Source organism: Pongo abelii, chromosome 19, assembly GCF_028885655.2.
Source record: "Pongo abelii isolate AG06213 chromosome 19, NHGRI_mPonAbe1-v2.0_pri, whole genome shotgun sequence".
Taxonomy (NCBI): domain Eukaryota; kingdom Metazoa; phylum Chordata; class Mammalia; order Primates; family Hominidae; genus Pongo; species Pongo abelii.
Window position 1 is genome coordinate 22,224,246 of NC_072004.2, and position 12,652 is coordinate 22,236,897.

At 40.9% G+C, this 12,652-nt stretch overlaps 1 pseudogene; it reads left to right on the forward strand.

Annotated features, from left to right (window-relative positions):
* LOC129051232 (ubiquitin carboxyl-terminal hydrolase 6-like) overlaps positions 1-12,652 on the forward strand; it is a 47,154-nt pseudogene that overhangs the window by 13,289 nt on the left and 21,213 nt on the right.

The window sequence follows — 12,652 nt, forward strand, 5'->3', positions numbered from 1 at the left end:
CTCACTCCCAGCCCACAGGAGGCTCAGGCGGGTCCCCAAAAGTCACACAAGCCAAACCCTCCGCCCAAGAGGGGTCATCCCAGGGCAATGGCTGGGGCTCAGGCCCAGCTTCATGGACAGACTGGGCCAGGACCCAACTTGAGAGGGCTCAGGGAAGCCTCAAGCCCTGGGCAAGCCCCTCTCTCCAGGAGCCACATCCCCACTCAAATGAGTGCCCCCTATGAGGAGCTGCAAGACCTTGTCTGACCCAGCATTCTGGATGGCTCAGGCGGCCCTCATGGGGAAGGTCACTGACTCCGGAGACTGAAGCCCCAATGTGCACAGCTTGAGCCACCAGCCCCAGCCTGGAAGGGCCAGGTTCTCTCACACCTGCTGTCCCCACAGATCTCTCTCGGGCTCACCCTGCGCCTGTGGGACGTGTATTTGCTGGAAGGAGGACAGGTGTTGATGCCGATAACAAGCATTGCCTTTAATGTTCAGAAGAGAAAGTCTACGTGTGCCCAGTGGGGCCTGGGGAGCCCTGCGGTCAGACCCTGACTGGCCCGAGGGCAGCTTCCTCACACTGTCCTCATGATCCTCTGTTCTGGCCCAGAGGGAGGTCTGGCCAGGTGGGCTGTGCAGGGCACTGTGACGCCGAGCCCATCCCCCACATGACCCAGATGAAAGTCGGGAGTGTGGTGAACACTTCCCTGCCCAGATCACCCCCCAGCCACAGTCTCCTGTGTACATGTGGATGCCTGGGGTGGCCACAAAAGGATCTGGCACCGCCCAGTGGGAGACTGAAGTGGCCACAGGGTATGAGCTGTGACCATTCCCAGGTAACTCTCTTGGCCTGATATCCACCCTGTCCCTAGAGCGCCTCATGAAGACATCCAGGTCTGGCCTGTGGGCACGTTTTCGGAACCAGTTCTTTGATACATGGGCCATGGACGATGACATTGTGCTCAAGCATCTTAGGGCCTCTATGAAGAAACTAACAAGGAAGCAAGGGGACCTGCCACCCCCAGGTGGGCTCCAGTGCCATATCCCCTCCCATGTCACCCTCTTGGGCAGTCAGTAGTAGGTGAGTGCCCCGGACCAGCAACCCTACTACCTGGGCCTTCCTCTTCACCTTTTCTTCCTCCTGGACTCTAGGAAAGTACAAGAGGCCCACCGGCCCTCAGGGCAGGCGCTCAGTGCATGTGTACTGGACGTGTTGTGCACGCAGGAGGGGGATGTGGGCAAGACCCTCCAACAAGCCCCCTCCCACTTTCCATGGTGTCTGGCTCTCCCCCTCACAGGGCCCTCAAAGTTACTAGAGGATCCAGACCCATTTGTGGGAGACCCTGCCCCTCCCTGCAACCACCCACAGCCTCAGAGAGCAGCAGAGGCCCCTCACTCCTGCACGCTCCTCCAGGATTGCCAGGACAACAAGACTTGAGCAAGGGAGACAAGGGAATTGGGTGTCCCTGACCCACAGCGCATTCAGGGAGAGGGCACAGGTGGGACCCCGGGCCCAGAGCCAGAGCCAGAGCCAAGAGTTCAGCCAGATGTGGGAAGGGTCAGTCCTGGCATGGACTGGGCAGCCCAGGGAGGCAGACGGTGACCCACATCCGGGCCCAATCACCCACTGCAGAGACAGGTCCCCATGTGTGGTGGCAAAGGGCTGGGTGACATCCAAGGCCCCTCCCAGCTGAGTTCTGACTGGGGGCCATATCCCAAGCCCAACAGCCCTGGGACGAAGGTGTGTGGCAGGAAGCCCCCAGCCAGTCTGAACCCTGGGGGCAGTCCCAGGAGCCACCCGCCATGCCCCAACGGCTTCCCCATGCCAGGCAGCACATACCCCTCACTCTGGGATCAGCAGACTACAGGCGTGTCCTCAGTGTCAGACCACGGGGGCCACACAGAGACCCCAAGGACTCCAGAGATGCAGGCAGGTGGGGTCCAGCCTGGAAAGGCCTGCATGGGCTCACTGGAGACACTGAGCACGTCTGTTTTCCTTTCAGCCAAGCCCGAGCAAGGGTCCTCAGCACCCAGTCCTGTGCCAGCTTCACGTGGCAGGAAGACCATCTGCAAGGGGGACAGGCAGGCCCCTCCAGGCCCACCAGCCCAGTTCCAGCGGCCCATTTGGCCAGCTTCTCCGCCATTGGCACCTTGTTCTTCCACACTCTGTCCTGGTGACGTTGTCTGGGAAGACACCTACCCTGTGGGCACTCAGGGTGTGCCCAGCCTGGCCCTGGCTCAGGGAGGACCTCAGGGTTCCTGGAGATTCCTGGAGTGGAACTCGATGCCCCACCTCCCAACAGACCTGGATGTAGGGGGCCCTTGTTTCCCTCATTATGATTTCGAACAGAGCTGCTGGGTCCCTGCCATATCCCAGGAGGACCAGCTGGCCACCTGCTGGCAGGCTGAGCACTCTGCGGAGGGGGTGAGATTGGCTTTCACTGCGCTGAGCCACAATGTGGACATGCACTTCCGGGCCCTGCAGTGCACCCAGCACTGATTCCAACCAGGACACCCCCTTCAGAGCTAGGGACAAACAGCCATGCGCTCCCACCTCAGGGCCTTGCCTCTGCCACCTCTACTTGGAAAGTTTTCAGTTCCTTCCAGGCTTCTAGAAGCATCTGGGCCAGGGCTCATGGCAGAGGTAATTTCCCGAGGCTTAACAACCCAAGCAGGTTTCGCATCCTCATTTTATTTTTTGTTAAACTTATGAAAATTTATTAAGAAAGTGTGCAGCTCGAAACACATGCACAGATGGAACACACCAGCATCCAGATCACAAAGCCAACCATGCCCAGCCCCTCCCAGCACCCCCAGCCCTGCGACCAGCATTCTGAATTCTAATGACACCATGAGCCTGCCTTTGTACTTGAAACTCATGGAATGGTAACCACCTTCATGTTTTAAAATAAATGTTTCTTCCTATTGAAATGATTTTAGATATACAGAAATATTGAAAAGGCACTACAGTGTCCTCCTACACCTTCCATCCAGCTGCCCCTAATAATGATGTTTTGTAGTAGCATGGCACATAAGAAATTTAGGCCAGATGTGGTGGCTCACAACTGTAATTCCAGCAATTTGAGAGGTCGAGGTGGGAGGTTCAGGTTCACTTGTGTCTAGAAGTCTGAGACCAGCCTGGGAAACATAGGTGGACCCTGTCTCTAGAGAAAAGTCAAAGAAATTAGCCAGGCATGGTGGCATGTGCCACCTAGCCAAGAGGCTGAGGCAGGAGGATTACTGGAGCCCATGAGTTCCAGGAAGCAGTGAGCCATGATTGCACCACTACACTCCAGCCTGGGCAACAGAGCCAGACTCCATCTTAAAACAAACAAACAAACAAACAAACAAAACTTATTCGTGTAACCAAACACCACCTGTTCCCCAAAAACCTATTGAAATTTTAAAAAAGAGAAAGATAATGCTTGTGAAGTACACATTGTCTTTCTCTCATACTGCCACCTAAGTTATATTTATGAACAACTATAGTAGGCCAGATATTTGTGATATAAGTTATGTAACTACAAAGAAGTTTTTTTAAATTGTTACTCATTTTTATCTCTGTATTTGTTTGAAGTTTACTAACCAAATAATAAAAACATTTCCTCCTCCTTACACAGAACTGCGTTACTCTTCTGGATGATGAGGATCATAGATTGGAATATTTGAAAATCCAGGATGAACAACACCTGGTAATTGAAGGTACAAGATGGAAGCATACATCTATATTAAATTTTCAAGGGAAAGAATTTAAAGAGTTACTAATAACCCATTTTATAATTTTCTCCAAGACGAAACCCTTTGGAAAAAAAAGAAAAAGAAAACCCTTTGAACTCTTATGTAATCCTACCATATGATTTAGATTGCTTTAAAGGGAAAATATTCTGTTTTTAGTCATTGACAAAGGATGGGAATGGTAGATAAAAACAAGTGAATTCAGTTTACAAATTTATAGTTCCTTAAAATTTTCAAGTTGCTGCTTTGAGTTTGAGTAAAGAGAGCAACTTTCTTGCATTGTTAGTAGCACAGGCTTTCATTAATCATCAACAATGGCTATTCACTGACAGAGCTACTTGTATATTCATAGATTTACACACTGGCATACACATGCCATTAAAAACTTTTTAAGTGTATCTTTTCCCATCAAGTTTTGTGGCAACGTTGTTAGCTGCCTTTCTATTCAAATGAATAGGCTGGGCACAGTGACTCACACCTGTAATCCCAGCACTTTGGGAGGCCAAGATGGGTGGATCACTTGAGGTCGGGAGTTCAAGACCAGCCTGGCCAACATGGTGCAATCTGTCTCTGCTAAAAATATAAAAATTAGCTGGGTGTGGTGGCACGTGCTTGTAGTCCCAGCTACTCAGGAAGCTGAGGCACGAGAATCAGTCAAGCCCAGGAGGTGGAGGTTGCAGTGACTCAAGATCACGTCACTGCACTCCAACCTGGAGGACAAAGCCAGACTGTCTCAAAAAAAAAAAAAAAAAAAAAAGGAATAAATTACTCTGATAGTTGTTACAATTTAAGAAAGAATTGTAATATTTCTAATGTTTTAAGTATAAGAAATTCCATTGTTTCTGAACTTTAATTACTTCTATAGATGGTTAAGTATAATTTTACTTCAAGTAGGTAATTGAGGGAAAAGATTATTCAAACCAAGTGACTTTAAAGTCCTCAATATGAGGAATAGGAATGGTTTTAGAGCCAATTACAGGCATGTGCTGCATAAAGATGTTTGTTAACAAAAGACCTGTATACAGCAGTGGTCCCATAAGATTATAATACTGTATTTTTAGTTGTACCTTTTCTATGTTCTAACATGTTTAGATACACAAATACTTACCATTGTGTTACAGTTGCCTACAGTGTTCAATACAGTAACATACTGTACAGGTTTGTAGCCAAGGAGCAACAGCCTATATCATACATAGCCTAGGTTTGTGTAGGTACACTCCGTGATGTTCACACAAAGACAAAATCACCTAATGATGCATTTCTCAGAATGTAACCTCATCGTTAAGCAATGCATGTACTAAAATTAACTAGATTTTAAAACTTCTGATTTAGGTATAAGATGTCTTTAAAAAAAAAAAAAGCAGAAGCAATCGAGTGGGTGTAAATTAGATAGATAAGAAATTAACACATTCCTATCTGTCCTTCCAGTTCGCAACAAAGATATGAGTTGGCCTAAGGAGATGTCTTTTATAGCAAATAGTAGTAAAATAGATAGACACAAGGTAGGTCTCCAGTATTATCTTTTAAAGAGATTATTTTAAATGTTTTTTTCTTCTCTCAACTATTAAAGTGCTAACAACTTTTGGTTTTCTAGTTCAAAAGTAATTAGGGCCCTTCTTCTTTTTCTTTTTTCCTGAAGCAGTATTTGATGTTGGCAAACCCACCATCAAATTATTTTCTAAATTTCTTTCTAACTCTGCAATTAAATAATTTATATGTTTTAAAAGACATACTAGAAGAAGAATTGTTTGAATTATTTTGAAAAATCACAGCAATTAAAAAGAATAATTGCTGCTTCTGGGTTACAGATGAGCAGGGATCAGCACTGTTGCCAGACACTCTATGAAAAGCCTTCTCTAGAATTTCAAAGACCTGCTAGAGAATTATTAGCACCATTTAGCTGATTATGAGAGTTATAAAAAATCTTTTGATTGAATATAAGTAACTGTTTGTGCCATGGCACATTACTACAGCTAAGCTTTGGTTCTCATATTGTTTGTTCCAGTTCCCATAGAAAAGGGAGCCACAGGTCTAAGCAACCTGGGAAACACATGCTTCATGAACTCAAGCATCCAGTGCATTAGTAACACACAGCCACTGACACAGTACTTTATCTCAGGGAGACATCTTTATGAACTCAACAGGTAATCTTTCTTCACCTGGCCTCTTAACCTGTGACTTTGATATAAACCCAGTATCACCCAAATTTCCTTTTTTCACCCTGTGGGAGACAGATTTTATCTTATTTGCCCTATTTAATATGAAATAGGCCAAGGAATACATCCTTGTTTCAAAAATAAAATATATTTTGATGTGAGATGCTAGGCATTTTTGTGCCCACATGATTGTAATTTATGAGAATCTTTGGCAACAAATTTTCCTCTCAAACCTCTAGGACAAATCCCATTGGTATGAAGGGGCATATGGCTAAATGCTATGGTGATTTAGTACAGGAACTTTGGAGTGGAACTCAGAAGAGTGTTGCCCCATTAAAGCTTCAGGTAAGCAGGTTAAAATAATATAAAAGTATTTAATTCCTAAATAGTTGTTTAATCATTTTTCTCTACTTGTTTTTTGTGTTTAGCCTTTTAGCTTAATGAAAGTTTTTGGATCCTTCACTTGGTATAAACAAGAGGCCAAATTCTTTTTGCTTGTTTAAATATTTGCAAAATACTACTGTATATGTAGTGGGTAGGATAAAGACCAAAGGTACACTTTAAATTCGGGATGTCATTCATTTTACTAATTTGTCAAACATCTTATATGAAGAGTAAACCTTTTTTGGTAATACTTCACTATTAGCAGTGTTCTAACTGCAAGGTGGATTAATTACATCCAATCCAATCCATTTCCAACATAACTGAGATAGTTCTATCAGTAGAATACAAAGAAGTAGGCTGGGAGCAGGGGCTCACGCTTGTAATCTCAGCACTTTGGGAGGCCGAGGTGGGTGGATCACTTGAGGCCAGGAGTTCAAGATAAGCCTGGGCAACATGGCAAAACCCTGTCTCTACTAAAAAAAATTAGCCAGGTGTAGTGGTGCATGCTTGTAATCCCAGCTACTTGGGGGGCTGAGGCACGAGAAATGCTTGAACCTAGGAGGTGGTGTTTGCAATGAGCCAAGATCGCACCACTGCACTCCAGCCTGGGCAACAGAGTAAGACTCTGTCTCCAAAAAGAAAAAAAAAAAGTAGAAGAATGAATAAATGAAACAAATGAATATAAGTTTTATATTAATATCAGATGTAGTAGATTTTAGTGAAGTTAGGATTATTCATTATTTTTATTTAAATACAAAGCAAAAGCTTTTTCTATTACAAATTATTAACTATAACAGCTACACATTTGACTACTTACCTCTTGCCAGGCACTATTCTAATTAATTTATACCTTCTAAATAATTCTAATGCAGTTAATAAAAGTTAGGATGCAACAAGACCAGAAAATGTAATTGTTGAAGACATTACATTATATAAAATAATATATACACATATTATTTTATACATGCTATGTATTATTATATACACATTATTTTATGCATATGTTATGTATATATTATGTACCTATAAAATACACATATTTTATATGCATACAAAAATGTGTAAAACATTATAGAACAGGATGTCTTTCAACATGAGCAAATGCTGTTTTAGTATTTCTGTCTTAAATAACATCTATGTGCCTGAAGAACAGTTTGCTTCCGTGATACTGACTGAGGACACTGTATTGGCCAAAATAGTTCTCTCTTTTTTTTTTTTTGGTCATTTGACGTTAAGATTCAAAAGGTTTCATGATTATCCAAAATACATTTGTTGAAATGGAGGCAGACTAAGTACTATACTATTTATTTTCTTACAATGGCTCTGATTGGATGATAGGACATGTTCATTCTAAATTTTATGGGTAGGAAATAATGACTGATACTTCTCTTATATTTATAGTGGACCATAGCAAAATATGCTCCCAGGTTTAATGGGTTGCAGCAACAAGACTCCCAGGAACTTCTGGCTTTTCTCTTGGATGGTCTTCATGAAGATCTCAACCGAGTCCATGAAAAGCCATATGTGGAACTGAAGGACAGTGATAGCCAGCCAGACTGGGAAGTAGCTGCAGAGGTTTGTCAGTTTTGAGTTTCTAATGTAAGCAATAGACAAAATGTTCTGGCCACAAATACATGTAGCACAACTTAAATGCAAACTAAACTATTCTGAGATCAGAATTTTACAGTGAAAATGAAGGAATTTCTGTTCCTATGGTTAATTGTTATGCAATAATGCCAAAACAAAAATACCTTTAATGAATATAGAAAACTGTTGCCATTTCACATTGTAAACTTGATGGGACTGGATGTAGGAATAATTATCCAGTGGAATTTAAAGAGTCCCCATAATTGTTAAAGTAATGCATACAGTGACCTATAGGCATGCTTTATAATTGTTAATGGACAAATAACTTTAATATTTACCATTGTTACCTTGATAAGAACAAATGAAAAACAGGATTTTCCATCTCAATTTAATATTTTATGTTAAATGAAGAGTAAGGATTATATTCTTTACATTTAAATGCAATATATTTAACCAGTTTCTGTGAATTTATATAGAAATGCCTCTCTTATGGATTTTGAGAGAAAATTCTCATCCTTTTTATTGCTAGGCCTGGGACAACCATCTAGGAAGAAATAGATCAATTGTTGTGGATTTGTTCCATGGGCAGCTAAGATCTCAAGTCAAATGCAAGACATGTGGGCATATAAGTGTCTGATTTGACCCTTTCAATTTTTTATCTTTGCCACTACCAATGGACAGTGATATGCACTTAGAAATAACAGGTAGGTCATAAAGTTCTGAAAAATTACTTGACTCCATTAAATTTACTTTATTTAAATAGCCTGAATTTGTAAGCATAGTTATTTGTTTACAAATAAAGACTGGTAGTCAGCATATTATAACTGAGCAACCTAATTTTAGGCATGACTTGAGGTTTGAAAGATGTAGATTGGGGCATTTTTTCTTTTGGTTTCAAATATGCCAGCAACTCTCTTTAAAACCCCACAAAGCCACTCATACTTTTATGTCAGATGAACACCAAAAAAAAATACAGATTTCACTTAATATTATCCCTAAGTACCATCTGTTTTAGTGTTTACACATAAAATAAAAATTCTAGGCTAAAATATTTGCTATTATATTTACAGGTCAGATATATCTGTACACAGCATTTAAGGCTTTCAATGAAACCTGCATTTTACTGATAAAAGATCTTTTCTCTTTACTAGTGATTAAGTTAGATGGTACTACCCCTGTACGGTATGGACTAAGACTGAATACGGATGAAAAGTACACAGGTTTAAAAAACAGCTGAGTGATCTCTGTGCACTTAATTCAGAACAAATCCTTCTAGCAGAAGTACATGATTCCAACATAAAGGTAATGTTAACTACTCTAAGAAACTTTTGATTCTATCCTTCAAAGATGACATTTTTCTCGATTATTATGATCAGTTGTTAGGTTATGTGACCAAGAGAGATACTAAAACATAGTGAAAACTGAACAACAACAACAACAACAAATGCCAAGTTTTCCAACCCAGAAACTTAAAAGAGTTTTCTACTAGAATAAAAGGATAATACTCATGGTGGTATTTTTGAAGAAGGGAAATATGTAAGGCTGCCTGTATGGAGTGTTCTAGCTGTGTCACTATAGTATAGGTTTCCTCCAAAAACTGCTGCTATTACACTTCACAGCTCTTCTATATTACCACTGTTACTAGAATTCTTCCTAGGTTAAAGTATTTTATGTGTTTATGAATGTGTGTTTTTAGTATTTATGAATATATATACTTGGTCTTTTAACACACTAAGAAATTAAGAGTAAAGACAAATTGACACCAATCATGTCTTTCTACATATCAGCTGGGGAAACAAATAATCTAATAAATATATTGCCTACTCTAAATTAAGCTCCTGCAACTGGTATTATTTATATTTATCTTTGGGATTTCTGAACACACTCTCACCTCATTGACATTTTCTTAATATGAAATGCAAAAATGGGGTGTCTGAGGGTTGGAATTTAGATCCCTGAAATGAAGGAAAAAACTGAAGAAGTCAGTCATATACAACACACTTCTTCCTGTGAAAAGAGATAATAGTTCAACAATTGAGGTTAGTTTTCAGTTATTTTTATCAAGCATTCATCCTTGATGTAGTTGAAAAATTATTCAATCATCTCATTGGTTTTACGGATGAAAGCACCTAAGACATTCTTTTGAAACACATTAGAGAGAGAACTTTTCCTTTTTATCTGAAACATCCCCCCCTTCTCATCTTGCTGCTGTTTCTGTAGAACTTTCCTCAGGACAACCAAAAAGTAGGACTGTCAGTGAGTGGATTTTTGTGTGCATTTGAAATTCCTGTCCCTGCATCTCCAATTTCAGCTTCTAGTCCAACACAGACAGGTAAGATAGAACTAGAACTCCTTCTCATGATTGCACCTTTAGATATTTGTCTAAGAGTTGTCATCTTTGTTATATTTGTTCATGCTGAGGATATTATAGCAGAAGAGTTTTGGAAACCAAGGGAAACCTTACTGATTATTCCATATTTTTTAGATGAGAAACCTAAAATTTAGAGAACCCAAGTGACTTCAGTTAGATAGGTAGTTGTTAGCTAACATACTCTTGGAATTCAGATCTCTTTGGACTTTTATCTAATACTAACATGGCAACAGCTAGTATGAGAGGAACATACTACCAGAAAATATAAACAATAGATATAGCTAGAAAGAAATCCAATATTATATGTAATTTAATGTGGTCACTTACTGAGTCCTTTTAACCACTAGTATGCTTTGTCTATTCTTTATATTACTTACAGTTAGGTCAATTAGGCTAATTCCCCAACTATATAGGGCTTTATGAGGCTCCCCTCATTGATGTGCAGTAGGTAGATAGTCCTGACAGTGAGTTGGTGGATGATCTAATTTTAGTTTTAATTTAGAGCATCACTGTCCAATAGAATTCTGCAGTGGTGGAAACTTCTGTGATCTTTGCCATCCAATACAGTATCCACCAGTCACATGGACTGTTAAGCACTCGAGATGTGGCTAGTGTGACTGAGAATAATGCATTTTTAATTTTTATTTTATTTTATTTATTTATTTTGAGAAAGGGTCTCACTGTCTCCCAGCCTGGAGTGCAGTGGCATCATCTTGGCTCACTGCAGCCTCTGCCTTATGGGCTGAAGCAATCCTCCCACCTCAGCCTCCCAAGAAGCTGGAACTACAAATGTGTACCACCATGCCCAGCTGTGGTGTATCTTTTGTAGAGATGGGTTTTCACCATGTTGCCTAGGCTGGTCACTAGCTCCTGGGCTCAAGGGGTCTGCTACCTCAGCCTCCCAAAGTGCTAGGATTACAAATGTGAGCTGCCTCATCCAGCCTAATTTAAATTTTAAATGTAACATCTGGGTAGAGGTTACCGTATTGGACAGTGTCTTCAAAGGTGAAGAGAAGGAAAAGAAAACAAGTGGTAGAACTGTTTGTGTGCTACAACATGGTGCTGATACAGGTTTCTGCAAAAATTCTGCTTAAGAGTTTCCAGCAGTTACTCTTTCTTTTTCATTTGGTCAAAAGTGTGAGTTAAGGAAGTAAAACTGGAAATTAAAATCTTCCAATAAATCTAGAGTTATTTATACTATGATTTCTCCCTGCCCTGTGTTAAGAGACTACACTGTCTCTGGTCCTCAGGATACTTCAGAAAAGAGCAAAGATGAAAATACCACAAGCTTATGATGCTGTACTTATCTTTGAATTTGTAGATTTCTTCTCTTCGCCATCTACAAATGGAATGTCCACCCTAACTACCAATGGGGACCTACCCCAACCAATATTCATCCCCAGTTGAATACCAAATGCTGTTGTGCCATGTGGAACTGAGAAGAACTTCACAAATGGAATGGTTAATGGTCACATGCCATCTCTTCCTGATGGCCCCTTTACAGATTACCTCATTGCAGTCCACCATAAAATGGTTAGTTAAATGTTAGGCAACTCACTGCCAGTCTTGCTAGTGTCATTTGTGAAATAGCCATTTTCTGTCTTTGCAACATCATTGAATGCATTTTCTTCTCTTTTTTTCTTTAATTTTTTAAAATTTAATACTTTTACAAATTTTATTTTTTTACTTTTTTATCCTGTCCTTAAAATCTGTTGTTATGAATGCATTTTCAATGTATTATATATGCTAATATAAGTGATCAGAGCCAGGATTTAGTATTACTCATGATGGCTAATGTATGAAATGACATTCCTCATCCGTATATTAAGAGGCAACAGGATAGTCAGTGCATCTGAGTACTACTTTCTTGAAAAATTTGTGTCTCCTGGCCAGGTGCAGTGGCTCACACCTGTAATCCCAACACTTTGGGAGGCTGAAGCAGGGGGATCACCTTAGCTCAGGAGTTCAAGGCTAGCCTGGGCAGCATAGTGAGACCTCGTCTCTACCAAAAAAAAAAATTTTTTTTTCTTTTATTATTATTATTATTATTATCATTATTATACTTTAGGTTTTATGGTACATGTGCGCAATGTGCATGTAAGTTACATATGTATACATGTGCCATACTGGTGCGCTGCACCCACCAACTTGTCATCTAGCATTAGGTATATCTCCCAATGCTATCCCTCCCCCCTCCCCCCACCCCACAACAGTCCCCGAAGTGTGATGTTCCCCTTCCTGTGTCCATGTGTTCTCATTGTTCAATTCCCACCTATGAGTGAGAATATGCAGTGTTTGGTTTTTTGTTCTTGTGATAGTTTACTGAGAATGATGATTTCCAGTTTCATCCATGTCCCTACAAAGGATGTGAACTCATCATTTTTTATGGCTGCATAGTATTCCATGGTGTATATGTGCCATTTTTTAAACTAAGCAG